The 25206-nt window shown below is 38.5% G+C and overlaps 1 long non-coding RNA gene across 1 annotated transcript in view; it reads right to left on the bottom strand.

The window, feature by feature from the left end:
- The window catches only part of LOC306894809, a 59765-nt gene extending 45611 nt beyond the window's left edge, over positions 1-14154 (bottom strand). Inside the window, exon 1 of the long non-coding RNA XR_013786732.1 lies at positions 13969-14154. This is a non-coding gene — a long non-coding RNA (uncharacterized lncRNA). The remainder of the gene's footprint in view (positions 1-13968) is intronic.
- Between the last annotated feature and the right edge of the window lie 11052 nt (positions 14155-25206).

The raw sequence follows: 25206 nt of genomic DNA, 5'->3' as shown, positions 1-25206 counted from the left end.
CTAACTGATTATCCAGCCCAATGCTGCATCTGACCCTTACCTGCAGACGCAAGTCAAAATCTGATCTGGTCATTCTAACATTTGTTGTGACAAGTGTTGAATTACTCCGTGAGTTATTATACAAAAACATTTAAACTGAGTCCTTCTGACAATTTGGAAGAAAACAAAGTCTGTTGTTCATACAATTTTCTAGATGGGGCACAAAAGCATGGAGTTTGTTGAATAGGGGTACTGAAAGGGATACAGTGGTGCACACAAAAATACAAATAGAAATCATATTTTATTCACCCAAACATGTACAGTATAACTTTCTTTTTCTGAGGAACACACAAAAAGGTTATTTTAAATGACTTTGAAACAACATTGGCCCCTATTGACTTCCATTGTAGGGTCACAAACCACTGAGACATTTCTCAAAACACGTTTTTATTGTGGGGTGAACTATCACTTGAAAGATTTCACAAAAAAATATGATTAGATCTTGAACATATATAGCCGCTGTAAAGGTTCAAGATTATATATAGGTTCAAATAGTTAAGCTAGCCACAGCCATTATTGCAATACCCTAACATAATTGTTAAATAAACATTTCAACTGTCACATTTCATTCGCTGCAATGATACTTTTATAAAATAATCTCTGATCTCTAAAATAGTATACTCGCCTACACCCCACAAAAGAGCTTGTTACACCCCTGCACAGCTACACCCTGCCGCATGTAGAACAGACACCTTATGTCTGTCATTCTGACAACCGCTGAGCAGTCTTTGACACAAAGTTCATGCTTCGTGTGTGTTTTGTCCATCTGTCGGGTGTGGATCTTTAATCAGCCTATAAATTCTCTCTCTTAAGCATCTGTGAACATTTATATCCAAGAATATAGTGACATTTATGGCCACCCCCTCCGGTCTGCCCACCTCTATATAACCCTTTCATTAACCCATGGACAACAGCCAAACTTTTATATTCACAAACATATCAAAACAATAATTGTTTTGATAGTACAATGAATGTTTATTATTTGTTTGCCCATTGTGGCAATGGGCAGAAATGACTGTTTGCATGTTGCGGTTTATAATGAGCTTTGACCAGAACACTCCGGGTTCTCTCTATTCACAGTGGGGATGCTGGGATCAGAATGTTTCTCATATAAGTTCTCATAACCCTTCAGTCTGTGTGACTGGAAAAAACAGTTTGGGACATGTGGTAAAAGCAAGCAATAGCTTCATGTAAAGTTCGCCTAAAGGCTAGAGATTTAGAGAAGTACTTTTTGTTTAATCGGAGTGGATAACTATGAACTAATATCATGAATCGATAAAAGATATCGCTTTTTAAATTATTTAAAAATATGATCTAGAGATTTAAGAAAATAAATCTATAGGAAAAGATAAGTGTTTATTATATGAAGGAAATATCATGACAGATATTATTAAAATAGCTGTTCTGAAATGTCGCACTTCTTCTGTAATAGGAAACTGCTGGGTGTCACGCAACAGTAGGTGAGAGAAGAACCCAAGAGCAGGCAGCAATAAGGGGTAACCCGGAGTTTTCACGTGTAATGTAAAAAATGCAATTTTAATGGTTTTTTTTCAGATTTGAAAAAAACTTCAAATTACAAAAAGACTGAAAATTTACAAGAAAAACATCAAATCCAATGTAATATTTGGTACTTTTCTGGCGTCCCAGCGTCCCAGGATTTTTAACAGTGTACCATTGTACCTAAAAAGGGCAGCACTCAGACTTTTTTACCTTTTTACAGCATATATTGTAGAATTAAAACACTTTAGTCCCAAATGTCAAAAAATTACTTGAATAAATGAACAGCATTAATAAAGCCCCAGTCTTACAGATCATTAAATAAAAAAATCTATCGTATGTTATGTTGTATTTAAAAACAAAAAACATTTTCATGAATAAGTGTTGTTTGTATTACTTTTACAAATGCTGTGTGTGTGTGTGTGTGTATATATCTATATATATATATCTATATAGATATAGATATATATATATAAAATAAACAATAATATCATATAATGATAAAAATAAACATATAATGGCTTAATTTTGTGTTGCGATTATGTAATGACGTCATAGCGCAATGACGTCACAACGTCATTAAGCAACTTTTAGCAACAAATCGATCTGCCTTTAGCAACTTCCCCTGAAAATTTGTTGGCAACACTGATCATGAGAAACATTTCAGTCAAGTCACCCTAAACCTTTGAACGGGATGTATATTTGATGGAAATTCTAGAATGACTTATAGTCCCTTTGAAATGCGATAATTTCTGTAATCGCCTTGGCTACTGAATAAATAACATTCTGGATTCTACAGACAGAATGTGCCGCCTTCTGTATTGTGGACTTCACCAATAATACAGTGCAGTATTTTAAGTGCTTAAGAGACTTCAGAGGCATTAATATGAATCTGATATTTCATAGTTACATACAATTGAGTAACAGAACAGCGAGAGAGAGATTTTGCCTCTAAAGTGCCGGGGTAATAAAGATAGATGTGGAGAAACAGATCAATAGATCTAAATAACCAGGTGCTCTTAGTGTCTGGAGTCCAGATCTTTCCCTCCTTAAAAATACACACACTCACACAGATATCCTCACGCTATCAGCATAAACATGTCTCAATACACTCAGCTATACACTGTACGGGTCATGCATATTGCGGAATGTGTGTGTGCAAATGTGGTGGTGGTGATGGGGTTTTACAGGAAGTTTCCCCCCCCCCACACACACACACCATTAATCACTAATAGACGCCGTCCCCCACCCACACCTGAACCTGCAGCCTGCACGTGCAGAGACCGAACTGGTCTTCTCTTAAAAGCCTCTTATTAAAAATCCACTTTTATGAAATTACCGTCCGGACTACAGTGATGGGTGCAGCTATGAACTTACACTGACGTGCCTCAGCATTTGTGTGTGTGTGAAAGCCATTAAGGCCTCCATCACAGGCAACTCGTCCGCAGTGAGGGAGATAATGACCAGGTGTGGTAAGTGGTCACCGCGGCACAGCCATCAGCGTGGAGATGTTGAATTCCGCTCTCATGAAGCCGTGAGTCACTGTCAATGAATATATGTGAGATTTTAATGCACTGTAGGTTTTCTTCCCTGCCTCCCAGGTGTCTTAAAAAGACAGAAACAGGATTGTAGAGTGTTTTGATTCCACGTGCAGAACCAACTAAACCGATGTTAATATTTGCTACAAGACAGTGACCCCGTGTTCCCAAGTCTGCTTTTGAAATGTTTCAGTATATCTGGAAATTTTCAAAACATTGGCTCCTAAAAGTATGGCTCTGCGCAAACACAGACACATATCTTTTAAAGGAAATACCATAAACATAATTTCATGGCTACAGACTAATCTTTATATAGCTCTCCTCTATAGCTCTAAACCCACCACTCTCTCTCACACACACACACACACACACACACCCATGTCTTTCTCCCGCTGAACACAAAGGAAAATATTTGGAAGAATGTTGGTAACCGAACACTGCCGATACCCATTCACTTCTATTGTTTGAGCACAAAAAGCATGCAAGTCAATGGGTACCGCCGTTATTCATTACCAACATTTTCCCAAATATCTTATTTTGTGTTCTGCAGAGGAAAGAAAGTCATACATCTTAAATTGAATAATGACAGAATTTTCATTTTCGGGAAAATTATCCCTTTGAGTAGATGAGGCAACACTTTTATTTTTGAGAAAAATATCCCTTTAAGAACGCAAATGTGGTACATTCATACCCAGTCACAAAATTCATAAACGGCTAGAGTGCACTGATGTTGCTTTACGGCTGTGATTATGACAAAGCATCTGAGCCTCGGCACGTTCACATGGCTGTTGCCGTCGGTAACTGGCTCTGTGCCTGTGTCTCAGTCACATAGTGATGAAGAGGAACCAGTGCCTGCTGTCACAGGGTGCCAGCAGCAATATATGACTCACCCCATTTTCTGAGACTGGAGCCATGCCAGTAGCCACCCACTCCTCAATAAGTGGGCATCCACTACACACAGAGGAGAAAGGAGTCAGAGAGAGAGAGAGAGAGAGAGAGACGATAAAGCAGATAAATATATAACAAAAAAGTGGAAAGCTAGGGTGAGAATCAAATAAATCAGGAAAAAGGGAAAGGTACAGGTACATGAAACAACAAAAGACTTTCTTCATCCCTCAAGGTCAGATTTATCCTAGAGGGGATCTGATCTCATTTAACATTACTAAGAAACGAGAGATTTTTTGTGTTGACTGGTTTCTCCTCCAAGCTATTCCATTTTTGTCAAACACCTCAGCAAGGATAAACAGATCAACACTTTAGGATTGAGAGAGATAGAGAGATTATAAGAAGCAATGACTGTTTGCTTTCTGTGAGGCGTTGAGATGCGGAGGTCAAGGACTAATCTGAAGCACATGCGTCCTGGGACTAAAGATCAGACTAAACCTTCTAGAGGAAAGCTCTCCCACCTTCCTGTCAAAGACATGCAGAGGTCATGCTGTGAGATAGTTTTCATTACGAATGTGTGGTTTGATTTACAGTTACTGGTGCGCATTGCATAACTGGAAGGTGTCATATGGGTCCACGCTGAATATGTGAATGTTTTTCCACATATGCTGCACTAATTGTGAGGGGAAACCTGCGGAGTGGATCTAAATAGGATTAATTTTGTTTAATGGAACTTAGAGTACTGCACTGTATTGGCAGCTGAAAGCATTATTGGATTAGTTGTGGGGGAGAGGTAGGCCTGTGTATCGACATCCCAAATTATTTCATGGGACGAAACAAGTACACTCTCAAAAGATTTTACTTACGTTAACACAGTTTGATCTGCTGTTCTACACACACGCACACACACAATAGACAGTAAGTTAGAAGAACAAGCAAAACATACCAAAATCAGCAATAAAACACTTAAGCTATAAATAATAAATGATGTACCGTATATGTGTAGAGTATTTTATTTCCACAGTACATATAAGCAATAAGGAACCATTTGTTTTATTTATAGGGACAGTAAACATCCCAGCAAAAACCCCTCCAATGAGTGAAAACCGTATCTCATGATGAACTTTTCCTGCCAACACTTTGTGTGCGAGGGAGAGATATAAACTCCATGAAAAATATGTGTGTGTTATGTTAATTTGTTGTGCTGACTGTGTTTTTTTCTTAGATCTTCAACTCAGGTCCCAGCCTCGGTTTCACCTACCAAATAAATATACCAATACTAAACAACTAACTTTATTTCTATTCCTTAAAACCACACGCACCTCGTACAGCGGGGAACTCATCTGAAATTATTTATGCACCATGTTCAGCTACAACGTCTGTGATGCACTGATGGTTCTAACACTGCCCTGCGTTTTTATGTGCTAAATTACAATAAATATGAATCATGACCATTAAAGAGAATTGGCAGTGCGGCAGAGAATGGGCGACATCTAAGGACAGAAAAATACATAAAGGGAGTGCGGAAAGGCTGGGTGGAAATAATTACGTTAGGAGAGAGTGTGTGTGTTCTGCATGAATAAGCAGCACAGCCTTTGGGACCAAACTTATCCTTTCTTAACATACATCATCAACTACAGTAAAGACAAAACACAGCTGACCAAAGGTCAAACCCTGCTCCTGCTGGTGGATGCTGTTACTAGACCATTAGAGTTTCTTAAAGGTTATTTATTTATTGAAAGCTATTCAATCAAACCAGCACGGCAGCAAGGAACCAAAACTCTGATGATGAATAAATGGAGAAAAAACAGTCTCAACTGGGAAGGCCAGTTCTCCTTTGACACATTTACAGCTGCATTCATTTACTTTTGAGTAAAAGTTGAATACCTGAATTTACTCTATGTATATTATTTGTAAAAAAATTGAAACAAAAAGACCCCCAACCGTAAGTGTGTCTGTGACCTTAACATACAATGTCTTTACGTGCTAGTTATGACACTATATTAAAGACCCACTACAATGTCTGGCCTACAAAGCCTCGACAACCTTGACAAATGACCTATCTACACCCGGGTACAGGTCACGATAGAGAGCATGATCTTAATCTATTTCTGAAAACTGTCCGGGGCGCAACAGTGTTACTGAGTACTGAATATTGAGATGTCAGGCACCAGTCTAGGCTTGCTAAACTTAAACCAAGCTAATCCTTTACTTAAGACTACTTTAGCCTATGAAGAGTTGTGAAAGTGTGTCGGGTGGCTCAAAGATTTATGTTAGCCAAAAGTAAAAAGTGAGAGAAAAACCAGAGCAAAAGATTTAACAGCCAGACTGTTGGGATCAATCCATTTTTACCTCAGGTCCCCAATGCCAAACCCAAAACATGTGGAACTAATCAACAGCTGAAAATCAAATCACCACATCGCTTTCTCTTTCTGTCTGTCTGTATTTAATATTATCATAACATAAGGGTCAGGTATGATTGTCTTTCCTCTCTATTTGTGCTAAAGGGAATAAGAGTAGCCAATTGTAATACACAAAGGTCAGCTAAAACAGCCAATCATGTCACAGCTTTTTTGAGGTAGGTAACTTTGAACAGCGAAGGTGAGAGAACACACTTTCAAACTCCTAAAGTACCAAATTATTACAAGTGAATATAAAAAGAGACCAGCAAAAATCTATTTAAAATGGTGAAGGAAAGGCTACATCATAAAACGAGGGACATTTATGGGTAATTTTATTAGCCTTTGAGAAAAAGAACAGAAACGCTATTTAAGTGCTCTGTTGCCTCGCAATGACTGTAACTCCTAGAAAGATTCACATTAGCTCAGAGCTCTGAACCACTGCAGTCCAATGAGAGGTGGACTTCAACTGGAATTAATGTTTATGTAACTTAATTTGACCCTAACAAGATGTAATTCACTGCTTGGAAAGGGAATTTTTCCTTTTGGCTTTGCATTTATGCACATTGAAGTGTAGGCCTACACACACACACACACACACACACACACACACACACACACACAGAGAGAGAGGTGTGTGGGTCAATTTCCTGTGTGATATACCCCAGCTTTTTATATTGTCTGAAATCAATGCTAAATTACAACATAGAGCCTGAGAATCAAACTTAGTACGGACACATCAGGTTGTTTTTGGCAGTGCTGGCTCCTAAAAAACGCTCAAATTCAGCCCCAGTGGGCCACCCACTGATTTTCGTTGTCTTTATGTCACTTTTAACAGTTTCTGCTCTCTCTTATTTCTGAACTCTTGTCCAGAGAGACCCATTTTTCTGTGATACAATGCAGTAATTTGAGCGAACTTGCATTTGTCTAGTATTCACTTTTTTGATGAGCAATCACTACACAGTCCAACAAGATCTGCATGACCCCCTAAAAATAAAAAGAACACGGAGCATCTCATACTAAATTATTTTTTTAATGAATAAATAAAAGAAGACAGCTGTACAACATGTCCTCCATGCCCCCAAATCTACAGCCGTGCATCCCATATAATACTTTCTCCCACTAAAGTAAAATTACTTGGATCATCTCCTGGTCCCCCTCTCTCTCTCTTTGAGATGGATTAGATTGGTTTGATGGGCTGCACAGGTCTCAATAGTAATGGGAATTCAAATCAAACAAAGAAATACTGATGATCTCTGGCCTGTAGCCTATAGGGTACGTTTTCCCAACACAAATAATCCCAGGCCCCTGGAGACCTCCAGCATCAGTATGGCGGCAGACAGGAATCCTCAATCTGAACACAAAGCCTCTTAGTCAGATACAGTGAAGACAGAGATAGTGCAACGATGGCTTAGGCCAGAACAGACCACAGGTGGATCCTGGGTCCTACATGTACTATACACTGCGCAGATACAAATGTCAGGGAGTATAAAAGAGCAACCTTTGAGCAATGAAAAATTTCTTGGGTCTGCATGATCAGCCGAGTTTAGTTTCTAAGACTCTAGTGGCTCTTTCTGGCCTCGGCTAAGTTGGGTCAATTGTTGGGACTCCATGGTCTGCAGAGCCCCGCAATAAAAGACTAAATTTAGTCATTAGGGAGGAAGTCTCTCAATGTCACCTAATCAATCAGCATTATTAGGGGAATTGACAGAAGTGGGGGCGGAGTTCTCTATCGCTCTCCAAGGCCCCTCAAATGATCAATAGGTTACTTTGATCATAATTAGATGATCAGGATTTTTTTTGCACTGTATAGCAGAAATCACTAATGGTCTCAGAGAGCTCTCACTCATGCACATCTCGATACACTTTTGTCATAAAGACCACTTCTATTCGACACCCGCCACAACAACATGACCCAATTTATAGAGCTCTTTCTACTTCTTGAATCCAATAGCCATTAATCAATGCTGATGCATTAAGGATCAATAAGGTCTGACCTCATGATTATATTAGCAATGAATGTGAAAATTGCAAGGGTCTAAAAACATATTTAATACAATTAAATATTCTTAAAGGCTAAAAAACTGTTTTTAAAACCGTCTCCGTGACATGCAGCGATAACTTATAGACCGTTTCATTGGACGTGCGTGCCGGGACTCCAGATACTGTCTGATTTTGGCTAGTGTCTAATAATATTACTATTACTATTTTAATTGATTATGTTTATATTAAATTATTTTATTGTATAATAATTGTATTAAATAAACTGTTGAATGGGTCCTGTAGTTTGGTCGCATTTAAAGGAGTTGTGAAAATTCTGTCATCATTTACACGCCCTCTTGTCATTTCAAACTTGTATGATTTATTTCGTCTGCAGAACACAAAATAAGATATTTGGAACATGATGGTAAGAGAACAGCAATGCCCTCTATTCACTTTAAGTGTAACCAATGTAAGTGAACGGGGGGGGATGTTAACAACATTCTTAAAAATATCTTCTTTTGTGTTCTGCGGAAGAAGAGAAAATCATACAGGTTTGAAATGACAAGAGTGTGTGTAAATGATGACTTTTTATAGCCTTTGCACGAAGACCAGCAAGGAGCATTGCAGTAGTCCAACCTTGAGATCACCAGGGCCTGGACAAGGAGTTGTGCTATATGCTCAGATAGGGTCTAACCATTCTAATGTTGAATAAGGCATATCGGCATGACCGCATTGTCTGTGATCATTGAAGGACAGCTGTTCATCAAATATGAATCCGAGTTTCCCGCCTGTTTTGGAAGGAGTGATTGCTGTATTTAAGTCTTACAACGAAAAGTGACGCACACTACAAAAACTGGCCTTACAACAAAAAAGTTTGAGAACCACTGGTTAAACAGTCCATGAACACGTGCATGCAGAGTAACGTTTGTTTATGTTGTCACTTTGAAACCGTCTATAATAATGGTTTATAATTTGAGCTTTTGGGTGCGATTTTACTTATATTTTGCATCATTTGACTTCATCCCATGTACAGTACGCAATGTTACCTGCATTTCTTGTATAATGTATCGATCTGAGTTTGCCATAGTTTGAATGTTTTACATGTAGACACAGTATTGCTTATTTAGTATGTTTTCAAACAACTTACTGCACAACTAACACCGTTATTAACTAACACGATTATTAGCAGACTTCATTTAGTCTGTTATCAACATTTGGATTGGTTAAAACCTTTTCATCTCCTGTTTGTCCTAAGAAAACGGCAAAGAAAGTCTTAATCGTTGCCATACACCCCTAACACCCAACTGATTCCTGACTGACTGTTGAATATGTGGTGTTTATTTGATTCTAAAGAGTAGTATCCTTGTCATTAATGGTCCAAATAAGTAAAATGTCACCGGCAGCCACTAATTCAGATTGAAATCCCTACGTTTAAAAATGAAAAGACTGAGGTTCAAGTCTCACCAAACAATTGAAACAAGCTGTCACCAATTTAGACAGCCACATCCTTAGCCAGCCACAAGTTTTACAGGAAATGTGTGACTTTGGTTTTCAAATGCAGCACTTATCTATTAAGGTTAATTAAGGTTAATTTTATGCCAATAAAAAGCCGATGGAAATACTTTGCATTTCTAGACTAGAATAATGACAAGTTTTTCATTGGAGTCACTCAGTCGATGCGTATCCCAGCAGGTTATCTGATCAAAATCACTGTTTATGTGTTGGCATTTAAGGTTCTCCAAATTACTTCAAGGTCTGCGACTAATCTAAACCATCTCCTGTAAACTGAGATTATAAAAGAAAATACACATGCTTATGTTGATTGGTGTTGCTGTAAACTGTAAATACTTAATAACAATGCTGTGTTAATAACAACCGAGACTAAATTTACAGATTAACAGTTTGCTCGCCAGTCTCATAAAGCACAAAACCTATACTGTAAGTGCATGTGTGTGACTGCTTGTAAGTAACAGGGTTTTGAAGGTCAAACATACGAGACAGGTGTCTCAGTTCATCGAGAGAAAATCAGAGCAAAAACCCAGACTGTGAGAAAATTACAAGATAGAACTATTATTAAAACTGTTCTGCAATATATCCTGATCAAAACCAGATGGTCAGACTCTATAAGTCCTGACTACACGCTGCTAACAAATACATAGAGACTAAACCTCCATAGCCTGTCTGCTTTAACAACCCGGCGAGAGAGTTTGTAGGTCAAAGGTGGGAAAAGGGTGTCTGTGTATGTTTGAAATACTAACATTTCACACAGATGGACAGACAGAAATAGATTAGAGTGAGATAGGTTGATGTGATCACAGCTTGACTTACAAGACCACACATTTCACAGTCTTCAGCTAGCAAATCTTAAGTCACCAAAAGGTTAGATCGCCTGACCTTTTCTTTCCTCAAGTCAACCGCTATTCAGATAAGTGCCATCTGAGGGGTTTTAAGTCAATAAGCTTCCCAAATGCAAATACACCACATTGCTGTTGACATCCAAACAGAGAAACCACTGACATATACAATAACCCGAGCAGCCGCAGATCTTGAAGGTTTGGAAACGGGGAAAGAGGGAATTCATTTAAATTGCTCTGCTTTACTCGCTCTGTTCTGCGTCTGTATGTTGCAATTGGTTTGGCATTTATGTTGTGTCAGTGTTGTTATTTGCGTTGCCAATAAAGCATGTTAAAACCATAAAACCACATTAAACGTGAGCTTGAACATGAGAGAGAAAGACACAAAGACACTGAGACATCCATCAGCCTGGGAACATACATCGCTGCCTCATAAAACAAAACAGCAATTTTTCACAGCACCCAGTAAATGCATCGCATATGTACAGTACTGTACGTTTATAATAAACCGCCTGATCTATAATCTAATAAAATACTGTTTAGGGTGCAACCAACAGCTCACTCCACCTCTCCCTTTCGAAGCATTACGGAGGCAGACACAGAACAAAGAAGTTGTCACGTATTCACTTCTTTGCCAAAGGAGATACCGTATTTACAAAATTCGCTCTATGGAGCAGTTGTCCATTTAGGGCTACTGTAGAAACAGGCACAGGTAAAGCGTAGTACTAGGAGTGCCTCACACGTCCTGAAAAGTGAAGCTGCCGGCTCTTTGATCGTCCCCTGATCGCTGGCTGCAGCACAGGTCATAAACCATGTCCTCTCCATGCAGACAAACTGAACAGGAGCCACACTATAAAATTCCAAAGATGTTTTCTGGTATTTTAGTCAGTTTTATCCCGTTGATATATGTCCAAGTGTTTTTTGGAAGTAAATTTGGTTTACGTTTGGTTAAAAAAAGCGGGTGATTTCTGATGATCATCTTTGTTAATGATTAAGTCATCAGGGAATATTGGCAGGACCTTGAAACTGCACTGCACTTCGTGCTCACTGCTGCGCAGATTCCTTCCTTCTGGGCAAGCCCAGCCTCCAAACTGGAGTTTTTGTTTCATTTGTCAGTGCCCATTGTCGGACGTTTTATGATCAATTCGGTACAATGAAAGGAAGCGGTGTCCATCTTTTATACAGTCTATGCATAATACAATAAAAGACTTGCTTGCAATAAATCTAATAAAATACAAATTACAGATACCTTTGAAGGGCTCTAACTGTTGACTGGAGGTGGAATTATAGCATCTTCCAGCAGGGGCTGACTGGACCACACAGTGCTACCCTTCCAAACCGTGACCCCTTTGGCTGGGCTGTCAAAGGAACAGCTGGATCTGTTGGTAGTTTTGCACAGATGGGGAAGTCATAATGAGCCTGTCTAAAGAAGTTTAGGGTGGTCCTGTGAAAAAAACAGTGGTGTGTATGTACTGTACAGCCAACGTAGCAGGCTAATCTAATTTTGCTTAATCGGCTGCATAGCCTTTAAGGAACACCACAAACCCTTGAACATGAACGAAAGGCATAAAAATTAGACCACATCACTAAAACCCACACATGATGCAACCAAATACATTTGCTTACATGCCACAATGGCCAACATATGGTGCTTTAAAATTCTGAGATGAAAGAATAGCTGGAGAGGGCAGTCTGTTATCTTTCATTTATTTTTAGAAATGCAGTGTCCTGTTTAGATTTGATTTCTTGATATGCTAAAAAAAATTTAAATGATACGTGATAACTTTGTTTTTGTCTTTCTCCCAGATGCCTCGCAGCATTCTAAAATCTGACCCTCTGACTTTTTTCTTCACAGTAGGTAATTGTTGTCAGATACAAACTGAATACACATAAGCTTTAAAGAAGAATCATTAGGAATATGTCTTAATTATTGTTTACTATAGCTAGAATGCTAAAACCTATGAAAACCCAGACTAAAAATAAAAAACTTGGAACATTCCTGTTGCAACCTAATATTAGCATCAGCTTCATGTCATAGCCAAGGCACAACCATTAAAGCTTAAAAATCATACATATGTTAAAACCAGTATTGAATGTTGCACTGTACAGTACTGTAGAAGGTGACTAAGTTCAAATGTACAATTTACAGTATGTTCTTCATTATCTGGTGCTTGGACACCGGCAGCAGAATCTGATTTGCTCTGCTTGCTCTCAGAGAGGCAACACAGATCTGCGTTTAACCAAAGCAGAGGCTGATAATACATTTCCCCCCACAAAGGAATGAGATTAACTCGCTCAACTCCGGCTCCTGCATGAATTTTCAGACCTCTGCACCTGGTCATTTGACATGAGTTGCTGACAGGAGAATTTTCACACTCTTTTGAAGATAGTTTGGGTGTTCCACTTCACATACATGTTTGTGTTCGCCTGTTTCTCAAGTCATGTGGAAATGGAAAATTACATTCATCATGAATGTAGATACAATTTTGCTCGTCTACATTTTAGCTGTACTTTTCCCTTGTGCCCTTCCAAACTTGTGCGACTTTGCTACGGTGTGTTATAATCTTCTGGGTAACACTTTACAATAAGGTTGCATTTTAAACATTAGTAAATGCATTTGTAAAAAAGTCATTTTTCCTACTATGGTAGTCAATGTTGGCCAGGAAAACTGTTTGGTTATATTCTTCCAAATATATTTCTCTGTCTTCATCAGAACCAGCAGTTCTCAAGTTAACAGTTCACTGGAGGGGAAGATTAACTTAAATGTAAGTTATTGTGTGGCTTTAGAAGACTTGACACATAGCACATGTCTGAAGGAGTTTAATTCACTACTGTATGACCTGTCAATGTATAGAAATAGCTAATAAAATAATGTTATGTATAACACACTGCTTGGAAATAATAAATAAGAGTAATGTTAAGTAAATAATAACCAAACAATAAATGACTAAACATGCATTAATGTTTTACAATGCCAAATGTGCACACACTCTATTGTGCTTCAAAGCCCAAAAGTGTGTAAGCATCCTGACTGATGCTAGTGGTTGTCCGCTGCTTTTGTCTGATCAGAGTTATCTGGGATTGTTTTCTTTTCAAATAGAATCCTGTGAGTCTCCATAAACAAGTTAGTTAAAATGCGATTTTCTCTAAGAGAACATGCCTGGATATTGTCAGAAGGCAGCACAGCTCCCGTAACAACACCAGGAGCAAAATCAGCACAGTTATTCCACTAAATCAGGTCTTAGAAGTTCAACAAAAGGCAAGAAAACACACCTCTCACAACGTACTTGATGTCTTGTTCCTCTGAAGCCTTGCAGGCCACCCAGCATCAGCAGCACCATATCAATCTTCACCGGCATGTTTCTCTGTTGGTTTTTCTCTTCATTTCTCTTCCGTCCGAGCAGGCACCAGTTTCAGAGTCAAGGACTTTGTTCCCTCCATTTCACGTGCCATAAAAACAAACAGAAATCAAGATGGCTGCCATCGAGATAAAGCGGGAAAATAAACAAATGAGTGAGCGTTACCTGCTGGCCTGAAGAATATGTGAGCGCCTCGGATGTTTAATGTTCTGCGCAGGTTGCTTTATTTTGCTTTGAAATTACTATGTCTTTGAAGGGAATAATGCCTTTGGTTGGAGCCATCAGTTCATGTGGCTGAGTGCAATTTCACAACAACGTTTAAAGAATGAGTTTTTAAAGCAGCTGCTGTATAAGATGTAAATGCATAGAAGCACTTAATTTTAAATAAAAAAACACATGTTGACAAGTGTGCTTATCAACCTATGACACAATATTTTAAGGGATTGGTCACCAAAATGAAAATTCTTTCTATCATTTTCTCACCCTAATGTCATTCCAAACCTGTATGACTTTCTCTCTTCTGTTGAACACAAAAGAAGATTTTCTGAAGAATGATGGTAACCAAAAAACACTAGCCCCCATTGACTTTCATTGCGTGGAATCAAAATAATAAGACATTATTCTTCCTTTGTGTTCAACAATAGAAAAATGAAAATACAAGTTTTGAATGAAGGTACATATATGATAACAGAGTATTTGGTTTTGGTATAATCATTAGAGTCCTATAAGCGACACTATTTTAATGTCTTCTACGGCTTTTGTTAAACAGTGAAAATAGCAGCAGACAGAGGGGTTCTGTTCTAAATAATGCCTTGGTGGTAGAAAGATGGAAAAAAACTATATCCATCTCACTTGAGGGCAAAGGTTGAGAAAGCCTGCACCTCTGTTGACATAGGGGTGGCAGTTACACTTGATTCCCCAGCGGATCTAGTCAAAGTGAAGTAAGATGAGGTGAGGACACCCTCTCATATGGACCATCAGTCTCTCAGACAGCCATCCAGAAGCTCTCAGCGGGTAACAGGAGGAGAATGTTACTGATTGTGTAAATAAAGGTTGTGTTTTCGCAGATTGGAGACTATTGCCGTAATCACTCTTACAACTCACACGGGGGTATTCTCTAAAAATATATGCGATGTAGCACAGAATTACTGAAGGAATTACAGTATGCAAATTATGCAATTGTCCAAATACACCCCCAAATTTTAATGAGGCATTTCTCCCACTTGCCAACCGGTAGGTTGTGAATACAGGCATACTGTACAGTATTGGGGTGGACTATACGGCATTGTTTTCCCACGGCAAAGGGCACAAATGCTATACAGCATTAGAAACAGAAAAGACGAAAACTGTGTTATTTTCACGATGTTTGGGCATTTCAAAGTCTTTAGTGTCAAACAAACCTTTCCATTTAATTGTATAACACACAAAGTCAATAATAAGTCTTTATTTCTACTATGCCAAGGGCAAATGGTCAATCTTTAAAGAGTCCACTAATTACAATAAATGCTTCCAAACTGAAAAGATGTCTCCCATTACTAGCCAAGGGAAACGCTCGATGGGATGCTTTTGTTTATACGCTCAAGGTGAACTTCAATTCCCATAATTCAACTAAGATGGACATGCCTTTGCTTCCTCAATGTCTGTCACAAATCTGTCACTATAGTAATCAGTATGAACCTGGTCGGTTTAAGTGCGACTGCGAGGGTGGCACAAGCCTGTATTCAATCACAGAGGGCAAGCGTGTGGTCTGCTTTCAATCAAAGAGTTTTCTGTTTATTCTCATTTTTTTCTACTTCTTGCTATATCGGCTGCAAAATAAAGGAAGAAGTGGGCAGCCCAGGGTACGACGGCAATGTTGATACTGTACGTGAAGAAAAAAACAAGAATTCAGAACTATCCAGTTAAACAGGGAAGGGCTGCATAATGGACCAAATGGACAAAGCTGATCATTGTTCATTATTACAAAAATCAAATTATATCCTCTAATGGTGAAATAAATTAGTGTAATCATGGAAGAATGGGTTGTTCATCATCTTCCCCAGGGGGGTTCTCTGATTAATGGAGAACACACAGTCGTACCATTTAACATGCAAGCAACACTTTTTCATGCTGATAACCTAGAGCCACATTTACTTAGCCCACGACGAGGAAAAGACAAAAGCCCATCAGCCCTCATCAGAACACAGTGTGTAAGTGCAGACTATTATGAGGATAAGACTATGTAATTGGTTCGATCCTTTTAATGATGTCTTCAGAACTGTCAGGGAGGCCCATCATCTAAAAAAGCATACAGGAAATTATGAGACTGCGTGAAAAACCCAGCATTCTCCAAGTTATTAACACATCTGGACCTCCTGGATAAACATGTCCATTGCGTGACATGTTCGAAAAACTCAGCGTCGTGGTGAACGGAGGTTCACATCACAGAGAACTCACTGATGTGCACTCTACCATAAGTTAAACAAGAAGCAAATGTTTGCTGTGCACGTTTCAGAAAGAACATTTTCCACCCTTTGGCCTAAACTCAACACACAACAGTGAAACAAATGCAGAGGAAAGTGTGAAGCATCAAACAGAAACAGCAGTGAGTGAGCAGAAAGAAGTGTGTGTAGCTTATGCCAAGAGATCAAAGAATATCGATAGAACAATTAGTCCATCTCATAGAAATCTGTCAATGATCCAGTTCTGCAAGCAGTGAGGTGGTTCTCTTTGACTCGTCTGCGGGAACTTGATGACCTTGGTCACACTGGGCTTAGCCAACTGTGCTGCTTAAATACCCTACTTCTGAATACACGCACTACCAGACATGTAGTTTACCAGTGTAACTCCCAACAGGGCCAATATGAAAAACTACATGAATGCATATTTTGCCTTGAAGAAAAAAATGGATGTTTGGAGTGTAAAGCGTAAGTAAAAATATACATCTGAGTGAGCCAGAGGTTATGCAAGCTCTATGCTCGCCTCAATACCTCTCTATATAATACCGAAAGTGAGATTGAGAACAGGTCCTGTGCATGAACATAGCTGTAATACATTAGAGCTTTTTAAGTGCAGCTCAAGGGCATTTAAGAGAACAAGCATCAGATAGAACAGAGAGAAGGATGAATGCAGCACATAGTCATAGATCATGTCTGCTGTGCTCGGATGGCAAGGGTAACATGCGGAAAAAAGGAAACCAAATATAGATGGGAAACACATAAAGGGAAAGTTTTAAAGGGAAAAGAAAAGCTTCAGCACATGCATTTATTCAACAAACCAATTTATTACAGCAATTATGACACCTACTGTAAACTTTAAAACCCCCCAAATTTTAATTCTGTCATCATTTACTCACCCTCTTGTCATTTCAAGCCTGTGTGACTTACTTTCTTTCCACGTTTACTTAGCCCACGACGAGGAAAAGACAAAAGTCCATCAGCCCTCATCAGAATACAGTGTGCAAGTGCAGACTATTATGAGGATAAGACTATGTAATTGGTTCGGTCCTTTCAATGATGTCTTCAGAACTGTCAGGGAGGCCCATCATCTAAAAAAGCATACAGGAAATTATGAGACTGCGTGAAAAACCCAGCATTCTCCAAGTTATGTGACTTACTTTCTTTTGCAAAAACCCCCCAAAAAAGAAGATACTATGAAGAATGTTGGCAACCAAACAACGGTGTTACACATCGACTTAATGTGTATGGTTGTGTCTATACACATTGCCGTTCGGTTACCGACATTCTTCCAAATAATTTATTTTGTGTTCTGGAAAAGATAGTCATACAGGTTTGAAATGACAAGAGGGTGAGTAAATGATGACAGAATCACTTTAACATGCTCTCTAGATCAGATCATTGCAACCACATGCATCAGTCATGAAATACTGAAAGTTCAACACAATCTCACAGCATAAACGTAACTATTTTACCAGGTGGCTAATTTTGGCTAATTCGTATGACTTCGTACAGTCTCATTGATACATTTAAGTAAGATTTGCTTTCGTTTAGGGGTGGGGCTTTAGATCATTTTCAGATTGGGCTTGTTTGCTGTGGTCCGAACTTGAGTGCATTTGTTCCCGGCACCCCCCCGCAGCATTGGTTTGGTTCACACTCAACTTGATTCTGTCGAATCCTGCGCGTTTGCGTTCGTTTTACTTCATCACAAAAGTGCACGGCGCATGACAGAAAACAGTTTACGGATCAATATATTGTGTTTTTATTAATTTGGTGCTATTATGCGCAGCAGAGTAAATTACATTTGGGTTTACTGTATGCATGTTGCATTCAGACGGCTTTCTGCTGCTTGCAAACAGACTTTTTTGAGAAAACAGTGCATTACCGTTGACCTGCCACGCAACACAGAAATACGATGTAGGCTCACTCTTCCTCGAAGCCAAGGTAAATCATCAACACTATCAACTTATAGTGTTTTATTGAAGGAAATACATTGTAATCGGCTTAAACGCATGCGCAGGTCACTTTACTTCCTCATCAAGTGCGCAACTGGGTCCGTGTTACTTTCATATTAATGCGAACCGCGCCACAGTTCGAGAGCAAATCTTTCTCTTCCCCTCTATCAATCTTTTTCTCTTGAACTGCTCTTTTATTGGTCCTTTGTGAATCGTCTATGTTCTTATAGCATGAGTGGACAAAATCATGTCGAGAGCACATAAATAAATAGCTCCTCTGGAACCTAAAGTAATGTCAGACCCTAAGAGCCCAACCCCTCTTCCTGAATGTAAGTACCCCCTCAGGACCCCTCACCACCTTGGTCTCCCACTCAATGCCTGGAGAGAAAGACAAAAGTGCAAAGCTGGTTTCATTTTATCATTTTTCATCTTTTACCTTTTCTCTTACTGTGTTTTGGTTGAAGGTTATCAGTCAATTCGGTTTTCTCTGAAAATGCAATCTGGCAACCGATCAGATGACCCTTTGGAAGGGGTCCACATCCATGTTTCCAGGCCTAACCTAACCCAGGTTAGTTTTTACATTTCCATGCCTCTCTAAACTCTACATCAACCCTTCTCGCTTACAGCATGCTGCGCTGGAGTACGCAGGGCTCTCTGAGGCCCTTTAGGTGTGCCCTGGACGTTATGGAAACCGCTGGGAAGATGTTTGGGCCATTGTTAGCGCTGTTAAAACACTGCAAAATATGGCCTGCAATGGAGAGACCTGTCTGCTCTGTGTGATCTCTAACCTGGGTCACTGAAAGAACCTCTGTTTCTTTTTACATTAGGTAGAATGTGTGCAACGATAGGTGCATGTGTGTGTGTGCGTCATTCTCATCTGGAAGAAATGAAAAGCGTTTTGAATGTTTTGACAGCCTGTGTGAGTTAGAGTGTCTGTTAATCATAAGCACACTATATACATGTGATACCTTCCGAATAAACACCCATATGCATGGACCTACACATGCACCAAAAGATACAAACTCACAGTGTATGATCTCAGATTGTGCATAATGGATGTATTCAACTTCTTATTAACAAATAACAATAATGTAAACTCACGTGTATGAAATGCACAATTTTGAAAATTATATATTCAGATTCTTTTATAAGACAAAGCTCTTGCATGAATCCTGTGGCCCCTGCGCTTCTGCAAATCCTACATTTTTGTTTCACTGAAGTAGGCTAAGCAGCATCACCATCTGAAACACAATGGAAATAGTAGCAGGTCATAGACAGATTTATATACCCGACTGCACATTTATCTTTCTATCTGTGATATTTTATATAATACTAAAAACATGGTCCCATACCCAGCTGTAATCAGTTATCAGGAACTGGCGAAAGACATTACGTTATATAGAATGTAAGTAGAACATCACTGAGACTTAAACAATACTGTATGATCAGAGCAGCCACAGAAGTGGAGTTCAGCAGAGGTGCACTGCGCAAGACTGGAGAGAGAAAAGTGGTCATCGACAACAGCACAGAACAAATGAAAGTCTTCATATGACATATGGCTAACATTGTTCATGTGAGCATGTAGATGGTCTGACATTTATATTTTTTCTGTGAAGGAGATTTCAACATGGTAACTACTCTACAATGAAATAATAATAAAAAACTGCAATTCAATGCAATTTGTGGAGTAACTTTACCCTGTAAATGTGTGTGATTGTACATGTGTTGCCTGCTTTGGAAAGAATATGCTCGTGAGAAATTACAGTGAGGAAAATTCAGTGAGAGATTCACTTTGTGTAAACACGGGGCTTTTGAGGGGTTTTTAGTCATTCAAGTGAGAGCCTTAGAAAATGGGTTAGTTATGCAATAACCATGGAGAACATTTGCAATATGTGGCTTTAAATTTGCTTAGGAAAATATTGGGACGATGACTTGTCTGTTCTTATGTTTGAGATACAAGGTTAATGATTTTGTCATTTATATACAACTTGTAATGAAATGTAAAGCAGGAGTGATTTTAGGATTTCTAGGACCAAAATCCAAGAAATTTACAAGAAGCTTGCAAGTCTAAACACAGCTGAAGTGAGTTCGATTATAAATTGATATATTTTATTATTATATTATATATACTTGTATATTTGACTGAAGTTTATTATGTGATTTCACTGGAGCAAAGAGCATTCAGATGATTCTAAACATACAATGTAATTGAATCTTACAGCTGAAAATCATAATGGCACACAGGCCTTAGCTACACTAGCTACGATTAGGAAATTAATGTTGACACATTAGACAAATAAAAAAAACAATGCATTCAGCTTCTAATAAATAAGGCCTTACAATTTTGTATTATTTATATCCATCATTTTTATTCTGTATATTAATGTACCATTGAGAATTTTTAACTGTTATATGAAAACCTTGTGATGGTGAAATGATTACATGTCTATTGAACCAAAAGTTCTTGTTTTACTCATTGCAAAATAAATTAAACCCCAACCCCAACAAATCACAGATGGAATGTGAAAAAGGCAGGACCTCATGCACCAAGCAGAAACACATATTGGTCACAGCCACAACACCATGAAATGCTTCTGTCTAAGACCCAGCTGCATCACAGTGCACAGTCCGAACACACAACAGCACCAACAAAGAACCGATTTGATAAAACATCAAATATCAAACTAAATCATAGCCAGTGCATTCAATTAATACTTCCGTAATTGCAAAACAAGAAATGACAATGGCATCAGAAATTCTTCTGTTTCACCTGTTCATAAATACAGGACTTTAATGCTTGAAGTGTGTGTGCATGAAATGGCCTGATCACTCAACCTCAGTGACACTCCCTGCAGTAAAAGCTTTTTCAATTAGGAATTCCATTAGCCTTTCTCTCGCTCTCGTTTTCCCACCTTCCAAACCCCTGAAGACACACACACAAACACACTAAAACTCGATTGTATGCATACCAAAACAAACCTGAATACATCTTGTATATAAAACAAGGCAAGGTGGAGATATCGATTTTTGATGGATAGATGAATGGATGATAAACTGTAGAAGACGATTTAAGAGTAGAACGTTTTACAAAAAAGATGCAAGATTTTTTCCGACCTCAAATACCGCAAAGAAAACAAGTTCACATTTAAGCAATGATTAGGACTTTTATCACAATATGTCTTGTCATCCTTTAAGTCTTTCACATTGATTTTGGATGACTTTTATGTCACTCCTGATGCTTGATTTTGTTAAAATTCATCAACACAGCACTGGAATGTCCACAATCCATCTATAAATGCTGATTAAATGAACATTTGGAAGGGTCTGTCAATTGTTTTCCCCGGCTGTATGTCTCATGTGGTTTTATATTACTGTATATAATAGCGTACAGTACTGTTGATGATTTGTAAATATACATACATATATTTTGTGTGAGTAATCTGTGCGAGTTTAGAGAGAGGCGGCACACAGAAAGATATTTATATTTTTAAAGGAGTCATTGTAGCTGGGAAATAATGATTTAGAGATAACAACAGAAGAAGCTCTATCACTCACATTGTTCATTGCACATGAGTCGGATGGAGATAAGTAACTGGGATTATTGATTTTTATATGAAGTGTATTCGCTCGCCTTTAACCAAAGTCTAACTATTTATTTCCATCCACAGTCATTAAGCATGCATTGTTCTATTAATAGGGGCTATAATGTCTTTGACAGTATAAATCAGAAAGAGATGATCTTTAAAAGAACAGGGGTCTGGGATTTTGCATGTCTTTGGACATTTATGTGCAAAGCACCATCATCTCTGCTTTCCCTTACATGTGTAACACTATCTAATTGTCAGCATTTGAGGTTGTGTCTAACCATCTTTTAGAAGGTCACGACTGCTTCCTGTTTCAAATAGATCATCTGGAGTAAAAGGGGGTTGCAGGAGCAATACACACATACAGTCACATGGCGACCTCTCAAATTACTGTTTCCCAGAGGGGGCCACAGTGTGTGTGCGTGTATGTGTGTGTGTTTGTGGCAGGGTTCAGAACTGTTTCAATAGGCTTCACATTCACCTTTATCAAAGGACTTTCATCCTCTTTCAACAAAGCAAAGTATATTATGGTTACTCTGTCTCTGTTAACACAGAAAAACACCTGTAGCCTGTGTGTCTGCCTCAGTCACTCTCCCCCTTACTTTTGATATTTAGATTTAAGCCATCAAACTTACAGAACACACACTAAATGCTTCTATATTGTACAAAGCAGTTTGTAACTTAAAGACAGTGAGAGGCTTTATCCAATACTTTTTAATATTGAATGACAATAGAACAAAGCATAAAAGACCCACGCAGCAATTCTCCCTCCTCCAATATCAAAAACCAAGTTAATTTGAGGAGGGCAGAGGTGGACAGATGATGGATCTCATTGTTAGATAACTCAAATGCTTCTCTCCAAACAGATAGTATGAGATAGTGAAATTAAGAGAGAAGAAATATAAACAGACAGGCGAAGCTGTCATGCTAAAGTCCTAATACTCATGAACTGCATAAAAACCACAACAAGAAAATAAAAAAGACACAGAAACAGACACAGAAACAGACACAAACTAAATCTTTGGCGACTGTGTAGCTTTATCTCTATACTTTTATGTATTTTAGATGCTTCAGTGGGTACAGGCCGGATTATATTTAACATGCTGATGCAGTCTATTTAGGGTTCAGATCAATAGAGGCCATGGAGGCCTCATCTCATCAGCCAACCCACAGCTGGATTCAGACCCATCTAAACGACACTCATTGGAATAAATGCTAGCGGCTAATGGCTCATTGTCATATTGATGAAGTTGTTTGGCTTTCTTTAAATGACAGCTACCAAAAGAACAAACAGAAGGGCAGAAGCTATGAAAAGAATCAGATACTGTATATGTAAACAGACCCATGGAAATACAATTCCTTCATTTCAGAAAAAGGGCAGCAGATTTACAAGGAGGGCTTAACTCTACAGGAGGGAAATGGACCTGACTTCTTTAGTCTCTACCTTTCTTACCAAAACTACAGCTCCATCATCTTTCATGCGGGTTTTCTTTACCAAGCATTTGGTTTTGCTTTTTTCTGTCCTTTCTTTGATGTTATCTCTTTCATTCCAGATTTCTCTGAAGTCTTCAATGTGATTGTGACATTATCATAAACAGTACTCAAGCCGAGTAAATGCTGGCATCATGTAAAGTTGGGGAGGGGGATTTGTCGCTTGGGTATTGTATTGCATTTTTCGGCACAATTTGTCACAGCTAAAAACAAACATAGCCATATGCATTGCTTTTCCCTCGTCTGTGATTATGTTTATGTTTTGTGATCCACATTTTCCCTCTTCTCATGTGTCATTGTTTACTTTCATAAGGAGTGTGTATGACTGTAGATGATGTTGAATAGAGCACAATAAGCAGCTGTGACTGTTTTTAGCGCCGTTGACTGTTCGGCCACCCGGATTCCCCAGGTGAGATTGCTTTTCTCATTTATATCCTGTTTCTCTGAGCTTTTGCTCTCTTCCCCCTGGAAAAAGAAACATAGCTTCAGGGGTAAAATCAGTGGGAGGGAAGTCATATTATTTATAATTCTCTGGTGAGGATCATTGAGCTGAAATAACTGAGTAAGTGTCACTTAAAGTGTGATGTATCCTAAATGCAAACCACCTTTGAAAAGCACTCGCTGAAATTTAAAAGGATACTTCACCCAAAGATGAAAATGTTTTCATGTTTTACTCACAAGACAGATTTTGCCCCCCATTGACCACCATAGTAGGAAAAAATACAATGATAGTAAAAAGTGCCCTAGAACAGTTTGCTGTCCTGCATTCTTCGGAAATGTCTTCTTTTGTGTTCAAAAGTACTTTTCCAACAATGCGAGTCAATAGGGGGCAAGATCTGTTTGGTTACCAGCATTCTTCCTAATATCTTTCTCTGTGTTAATCAGAACAAAGAAATGTATACAGATTAATGACGTAAGTCAATGATGACCGTATTTTCTTTTTGGGTGAAGTATCGTAAACTTTAAAGTCCCAGTTAAAACAATGTCTGCAGCGCTTATAGTATATTTTAAAACAATGCTGCCCTCTTTAGATGCTGCAGGGGAAATGCAACTTCATATTCAAATAGGTTTCATCTTTCTCGGTTGAAATAAAACCAAATTAATGTTTGTGAGCAAATCTTGCTTGTAACCTATACTTACTAGAAATATTATTGCTTCATATGACAAATTGCTTGTGATGCTATTTGTTAGTCAGTTTAAATTGTGAATATGAAAAAAGTATAATAAAATGAAGCACATGTATAAATAAAATTGCCAGTAATAATTCATTAATTCATTACTTGGTCCTGTCCTTTTGGTGACTAGGAAGTCAGTCATAAACAGACAGCTTTAGACAAATAAATGACACTACCATTTTTGTTCAGTAAGGCTGTAGTAAAACAACTCAAAACCAGATGGCGGCAAATACCTTTCTAATATCCACAGCTCACAAACAGATTATTTCCTTCAATAATCCAGTTTCACTCAAATGACATAAATTTTGCCACTAAAGCTCAGTATCCTGATCCCAGAGCTAATAGAGGCACACTGAGACATTAATCAGTCTACAGTCATTTAATATTTTTTCGACTGAATACAGCATAAAAGATTCAGGTAGTCACCCAGATCCCAGATCACATCAACAAACAAAACAAACACATGTAGCACCATTAAGATTTTTAATGTTAATTATTTTCATGACACATAA

The sequence above is a fragment of the Barbatula barbatula genome, assembly GCF_947034865.1.
Source record: "Barbatula barbatula genome assembly, chromosome: 5".
In the NCBI taxonomy this organism is placed as follows: domain Eukaryota; kingdom Metazoa; phylum Chordata; class Actinopteri; order Cypriniformes; family Nemacheilidae; genus Barbatula; species Barbatula barbatula.
The sequence above is the reverse complement of the archived record's forward strand: the minus strand, read 5'-3'. Positions and strand labels throughout refer to the sequence as shown.